We start from the raw sequence: 7,872 nt of genomic DNA on the forward strand, positions 1-7,872 counted from the left end.
GGACTGAGCCGAGGAGGAACTTCTTCACACAATGGACTGTGAATCTATGGCATTCCCTGCCCAGTGAAGCAGATGAGGTTACCTCATTGAATGTCTTTAAAGCAAGGATAGATACATTTTTGAACAGTAAAGGAATTAAGGGTTATGATGAGCAGAGCTGAGGCCACGAAAAGATCAACCATCATCTTATTGAATGGCGGAGCAGGCTCGAAGGGCCAGCTGGCCTATTCCTGCTCCTATTTCTTATGTTCTTATTATGTTCTTATGTCACTTCAAATGGCTTCTCTTGATACTTTGATGCACTGTTACCACTGGTAACCACTCATAAGCCAATCTTCTCAATTCCGGTGGTAATGATTAGACAGCCAGGAATGGAACTGGGTGACTGCAGTCCCACCCCACTGGACAATAATTCCAGATTTCTGCATTTCACAGAGCATGGGCAGTCGTTGAAAGTTGCTGTCTGATTTATATTTTAATAGTGATGAGAACTGCTGGCCATTATTGCTCAGGAACCAATCACAGGAAAACTGGTGTGTCCAAAGAGCTATCCTTGACTCCCCTCCTATTTCTCACCTACATGCTGCCGGAAAGCACAACTTTTACCAAAGACACCCAGTTCTACGCCCCCTGCACCGCCAACTCCTCCATCATTGCTAATTATCAGTTTATTTGACATCCAATACTGGCTGAGTGGAAATTTCCTCTCATTAAACCTGCTTATTTCTATCTCTGTAACATCACCTCACATCTGTTCCAGCTCATCTTCTGCCGAAACCTCCTCCCATGCCTTTGTTACCTCTGAACTCGACTTTCCCAGCACAATTAACTGGCTTCCCATGTTCTGTAAACCTGAGGACACTGTTGTCAGTGTCTTAACTCACTCAAAGTCACATTCACCTATCACCCCTGCGCTGGCTGATTTACAATGACACCTCCCCCAGCAATATCTCAACTGTAAAATTCTCACCCTTGATTACAAATTCCTCTGAGATCTCACCTGTCCCTTTCTCTTTATTCTCCTCCAGCCCTGTCACTCTCTGGGATATTTGGGCTTCTCTAATTCTGGACTTGAACAACACAGAATCTGAATCCGGAAGAGTAAATTAAGACTATACTTTTAGCGATCATTCCTATAGTTTCTTACTTGAGAAATGTGTACTAATTTGAGTGGTAAATTAGAATATTTCATCTAAGGTCAAATTACATACAGAAAACAGAATAAAGAGGGGGGAAAGAAAGATAGAATTAAGAGAGAGAGTTAAAAGAGGTAGAAATAAAAAGTTAAAAATAGTACTTACAATTTTTTATTTTCTTTCAATTTTCAACAATAATTAAAATCTAAAACAGACCCAATACTTCTAAAAATAATTAATTTTCAGAGAGGCTATTTGACAGTAATTAAGACTTGTCCCACTGTTAAAAAATATGCTTAAAGTTTATTTATTAGTCACAAGTAAGGCTTACACTAACATAGCAATGAAGTCACGGTGGGATTCCCCTAGTCACCACAGTCCGGCATCTGTTCAGCTCAATGCACCTAACCAGCGCATCTTTGGACTGTGGGAGGAAATGGAAGCACCTGCAGGAAACCCACACAGGCACGGGGAGAATGAGCAAACTCCACACGGACAGTGACTCAAGCCAGCGGATTGAACCCAGATCTCTGGTGCTGTGAGGCAGCAGTGCTAACCATTGTGCCACAGTGCAACATGCTTGCTGTAGAATGGACAACCTCGATCTTTTTCTGCTGAGTTGCACGGGTGTACTTCTGGTAAATTAAGGTGGGGCATGCTGAACCCTATATTTTGGAACTGAGTTTCCACAATACTATTTGAGCACAATTTCTGAAGAAGCAACACAAGCAAGATAGAAGCTTCCAGATTTCTGCTTTTCACAGAGCATGTGCAGTCATTCAAAGTTACTGACTGATTTATATTTTAATAGTGATGAGAACTGCTGTCCATTATTGCTCAGTAACCTAGCACAGGAAAACTGTTGGATCTATATGTGATCTTGTGGAAATTGCCTTGTGTTTCCCTTTATGTGTAATGCCAGAGTGGCACGGTGGCACAATGGTTAACACTGCTGCCTCACGGCGCCAGGGGGCCAGGTTCAGTTGCCGGCTTGGGTCACTGTCTGTGCGCAGTCTGCACATTCTCCTTGTATCTGCTTGGGTTTCCTCCAGGTGATCTGGTTTCCTACCACCGTCCAATAGGTCTACTGATTAGGTGAATTGGCCATGCTAAACTTTCCCTCAGTGTCCTGAACAGGCATGGAGTGTGGTGACTAGGAGAACTTTATGGTAACTTCATTGCAGTGTTAATGTAAGTCTACTTGTGATACAAATAAATAAACTTAAAAAATATAGCTTGCATGTTGTCAACATATCAAAGTTTTCACTTTTCAATGAAACCTGGAAAGGTCATTTGGAGTGTAATTCCTTTGACCCACCCTGGTTATGGTGTTAAAAGGGGAACCAAATTCAGGAAGTATAATTTTACAGAAATTAAAGGAGACATCTTTCCTTTTTATCGTAATATTCTTACCTGCAAACAGCACAGTGCATTTCATTCTGATTTACACCAGGGGGCTACAAACCATCCAAAAAATGATATGCCTGTCTTTATTTTTTTCTCATCTTCTGGTGAAGGTCACTTTGGTGAAGAAGTTTCAGTGGAGAATACTTCTCAGTATAATTAGTCACCCAGCCTCTATCAGTAGAAGATCTTATTAAACCAGTTCCACTCTCACTCAGGCTGTTGTTGCGATGATTCAGTATTTCACCTCTTCAATTTCCGATAAGAGCAGCCACCTTCAAGTGTGTTTTTGTAACCTTTCCAGGCAGACCTCCATTTGAGCATAGAACCCTACAGTGCAGAAAGAGGCCCTTCGGCCCATCGAGTCTGCACCAAACACCATCCCACTCAGGCCCAACCTCCATATATTATACCCACTAATCCCTCTAACCCACACATCCCTGTACCCTAAGGGACAATTTCTTAGCATGACCAATCAACCTAACCCACACATCTTTGGATTGTGGGAGGAAACCGGAGTACCCGGAGGAAACCCACGCAGACATGAGGAGAATGTGCAAACGCCACACAGAGAGTGGCCCAAGCCGGGATTTGAATCCAGGATCCTGGAGCTGTGAAGCAGCAGTGCTAACCACTGTGCTAACGTGCCACCCGCTTGTGTACGATCACCCTTTTGCCTTCTCTTAATTTACAATTTGTTTCTTTTCTGTCTTTTCAGCGAGACCAATCTCTAAAGCGTGGCTCATTCCCCAGGCCTTTTTTATTGGTACGACTTTTACTCTTGCAGTTCCAATCTTATCCGTGCTTGTATTTTCCTCTGTAACGTTCTGATTTTGTTGCATCTTGTCTTGAATGCAGCTTACTGATTTCAGTCAGTGGAACAAATTTCTTGCCTTGTACTGTTCAGTTGGTCAAATTGTGCCTTTGCAGCTTCCTTGTGTCTTTGTCAATTTTATTCCAAATCAGCAGACTTCAATTGTTTACATTTATTCTGTCTGTTCCATCTTGTCCTGCCAGGCCTGGATAGAGTGCACATGGAGGGGATGTTTCCACTAGTAGGAAAACTAGAACCAGAAGGCACAACCTCAGATTAAAGGGATGATCCTTTAAAACAAGATGAGGAGGAATTTCTTCAGCCAGAGACTGGTGAATCTGTGGAACTGTTTGCCACAGAAGGCTGTGGAGGCCAGGTCATTGAGTGTCTTTAAGACAGAGATAGATAGGTTCTTGATTAAGAAGGGGATCAGGGGTTATGGGGAAAAGGCAGGAGAATGGAGATGAGAAAAATATCAGCCGTGATTGAATGGCGGAGTAGACTCGATGGCCTGAGTGGCCTAATTCTGCACCTATGTCTTATGGTCCCATAGCTATTTTTGCTTTGTACATGACCCTATTAATTGTGCATCGAGTAGACTTCCACTATCAGTTTCACATCAGTGTTGTATTTTCTCAACTCTCGGCTGCAACATTTTCTCAACTGTGTTTTCACTTTCTTTTGTAACTCCATTCGTTTGGACACTGAAGGCATTTTGCAATGTCTTCTTGTAAATTGCACAACTTACTTTATTGATTTAAGCCACATTTAGTCATAATCTGCAATAGTGTTTTGCAACGGAGTAAATCTATCTGCTTTTCAACATGTAATTTTATTCCCCAGAATCTCCACAAATTGCACCTTTTTTTGGTTTTCTATCACATTTTTTGCTGATGCACATAGCTCCCTATTGATAATAATCCGTTTCTCAGATTATTTGAGTTAATCGCCAGCCCCGCAGTTTCCTTACTATGCAAAGTCATATTTAAATTAAATTTTGACAATCAGAAAATTGTGGGCAGCCATACCACTGATGGGTTTGTCTCTTGAACCTCTCAGTTTTGTGTTAAAGTAAATTCTAGAATTATTGTGCTCTTGTACATACCAAGGAAAGCTTTGACTTGCAAGTGTTTGTTTCCATTCTATTTGACCTGGATAATCTCATTTTTAGTTACAGCCCAGTTGCTGGTTTGTAGCTTAACCCACTCCCCCATTGATATAGCGTGAACAGGTTCCTACATTAACTAGAACAGCGTTGCTCAGATTTGCCAAGCAATACTGCTCTATTTCCTAATGGCTGGATGTAGAAAGTGTATAGTGTGCTGGAAGTGCAGCTGTTTCCCCATCAGTTCAAGCCTGAACTCAAAACAATCAACTCGATAGTAATATTAATTTGAGAATGTGCTGGTGGCACATCAGTTAGCACTGCTGCCTCACAGTGTTGGAGACCTGGGTTCAATTCCTGGCTTGGATTGCTACTTGTGCTGGTTAGATGCACTGGCTATGCTAAATTCTTCCTCAGTATACCCAAACAGGCACTGGGTAGTGTTAATGTGCTTCTTTAGGATGTATGAAGGCTTTCTCGTACAAATTCAGCCACTTCCTGTTTTGACACAATAAATTGTGTAAAGGCTTAAGGATAGTCACTCGAGTAGGGACTAACCTTCCATAATAGTTTAATAAATCCAAAATCAATCGAAGTTGATTGACATTTTGATGCCTCAGTAATGGCTTTAACTTTTGATGGTGATTTGTGCAGTCCCTTCATGTCAGTGACGTGACCTAGATATTCAATAGAAGATTGGAAAAATTCACATTTATCTTCCTGGACAAAAGGACAAAACAATTACAGCACAGCAACAGGCCCTTCGGCCCTCCAAGCCTGTACCGACCATGCTGCCTGACTTAACTAAAACCCCATATCCCTCTATTCCCATCCTATTCACGCATTTGTCAAGACACCCCTTAAAAGTCATTATCGTATCTGCTTCCACTACCTCCCCCGGCAGCGAGTTCCAGGCACCCACCACCCTCTGTGTAAAAAACTTGTACAATTTCTAATCTCTGGTGTGTGGCATCCAGGTTGTGGAGACGTTCTTCCTCATGCTTTCCAGTAACTAAGATAATGTCGAACTAACTTCCAATCCACTTAGAATTTGATCCATGGCATGTTGGTTTGCCGATATCGCTGTGATACCAAATTTAAATCTTTTATATCTGAATAGCCCTTTGCGTGTCACAACTGTCTAAATATTGTTGTGAATCTGGATCTACATTCATCTGGCAGTAAGTTTGGCAAAGGGCAACTTTACTGAAATGTTGGCTTCCAGCCAACCCAGTGAATAAATCATCAATCAGAGGTAAAGAGTGCCACTCGACACACAGTATTGGATTGATTGATAGTGACTTTAATATTGTCTCAAATGTATACTGGTCCATCTTTCTTCATCACGGGTACTATTGGATGGTCCAATCACTCACATTAATGTGATCGAGAATTCCCCCTGTGACCAGTTGCTCAAAATCTGCCTTTACCTTAAGTTTGATTGTGGATGGCACTGACTTAACCTTTAAATATTAAAGACTTAAGACTTAACCCTTTAGAGGTGGAGAGGCTCTTCCCGCTCAGAAAGGACAGTAGGACTAGGGGGCACAGCCTCAAGATAAAGCGGGGGCGGTTTAGAACGGAGTTGAGGAGGAACTCCTTCACTCAAAGGGTGGTGAATCTCTGGAATTCTCTGCCCGTTGAAGTGGTGGAGGCTGCCTCGCTAAATATTTTTAAGACGCGGGTTGATGGGTTTTTGATAAGCGAGGGGATTAAGGGATATGGGGAGAGGGCGGGAATGTGGAACTGAGACACGACAGATCAGCCGTGATCTTATTGAATGGCGGGGCAGGCTCGAAGGGCTGGATGGCCTACTCCTGCTCCTATTTCCTATTTCTTATGTTCTAATGTATCTTGTCTGAAATTCATCCTTAAGCTTTAACTTTATTGAGATCTTCTTCATGCTTCCCAGCTCTCAAATAAAGACAATGGTAATGTTTCTTTAAAACCTCCAGTCGACCTGCTTTGGGACCTGACATGAGGTGCATCTTGTCCCGGTTTAAATTTGATTGGGTTCCTCCCATTAACGCTGGATAGTTTCCGATAAAGACGTGCAGGGCAAGTCTGCGCTCTGTCCATTCAACTTCTTTTTATTCATTCATGGGACATGGGTGTTGCTGGCTGGCCGGCATTTATTGCCCATCCCTAGTTGCCCTTGAGAAGCTGGTGGTGAGCTGCCTTGAATCGCTGCAGTCCACGTGCTGTGGGTTAACCCATGATGCCGGTAGAGAGGGAATTCCAGGATTTTGGTTGCATCGACATGGCCCCTCAATGGGAACCATTACTCCAGTATATGTTGTTAATCTTATCTTTGAGGGAGGTCAGTTATCCAATGTAGAAACTGTTCAGTTTTCATTTATATTGATTTGTATTTACACCTATGTGGAAAGTGGAAAGATCCCCACGCTGCCATTAACTTACATCCATCTGCCTACAAACTGGAAATGCTTTCTGGGGTTAGTTCTAGTTTATTCCCACTCAGATTCATTACTTGACAGGGCTGAAAAAAGATCAATATATTTCAGAATACTGTTACATCAGAAAGTAAATCAGGCAGAAAATTGTAAATTCAATTGCTTGTAGATTTGAAGTAGATTTAAGTTACCTCCATGTTGCTGTGTTGATTGGATTCATTGTCAAATGTGGTTTTATATTTATTCCTGCCTGTTTTAATTCACAAATACAAGTGGAACCACCTGAGTTTCCATTCAAACAGCTGTTACCATCTGGTGAGGAGGCAAATGCCCACTACTCATTCCATTGTAACAGAATTTTAAAATGATGCACTTGCCAATTCAGCAAGTGTTAAACTGTTTACGCTCTGTGATAGAATCCACAGTGCAGCAGGAGGTCCGTTGGCCCAACCTGCCTGCACTGACAACAATCCCACCCAGGTCCCATCCCTGTAACCCCCACATATTTATCCTCCTAATCTCCCTGACACTGGGATAATTTAGCATGGCCAATCAACCTGAGCCTCACATCTTTGGACTGTGGGAGGAAACTGAAGCACTCGGAGGGAACCATGCAGACACGGGGAGAATGTGCAAACTGCACACAGACAGTCACCTGAGGTCGGAATCGAACCTGGCTCCCTGGATCTGTGAAGCAGCAGTGTTAACCACTGTGCCACCGTGCCACCCCTAACATAAAAGATCAAATTGGTCAGATTTTCTTGAGCTTAACAAAGAAAAATGTTAGTTTTATTATACTTACACCAATTGGGATAAAAAATAAAACATGCATCAACCTGCAGGCACACACGCATGCGTACACACACACACACACACACACACACACAAGGCTTCTTGCACATGGTTTGCTAAGGCCCTGGGAGAACCCTGGAGTGTGCCCTTGAAGATGGGAAGATGGGGGTTCATGGACTTAAAGAGTAGGAATCGCAATGAAACCAC

General features: G+C 42.5%; 1 pseudogene; it reads left to right on the top strand.

Moving 5' to 3' along the window:
• The first annotated feature begins 1,108 nt into the window (after positions 1 to 1,108).
• LOC145353575 (small nucleolar RNA U3) lies at positions 1,109 to 1,185 on the top strand (annotated as a pseudogene).
• Positions 1,186 to 7,872: the final 6,687 nt, after the last annotated feature.

Source organism: Carcharhinus amblyrhynchos, chromosome 15 (assembly GCF_965287045.1).
Source record: "Carcharhinus amblyrhynchos chromosome 15, sCarAmb.v2.hapA, whole genome shotgun sequence".
NCBI lineage: Eukaryota > Metazoa > Chordata > Chondrichthyes > Carcharhiniformes > Carcharhinidae > Carcharhinus > Carcharhinus amblyrhynchos.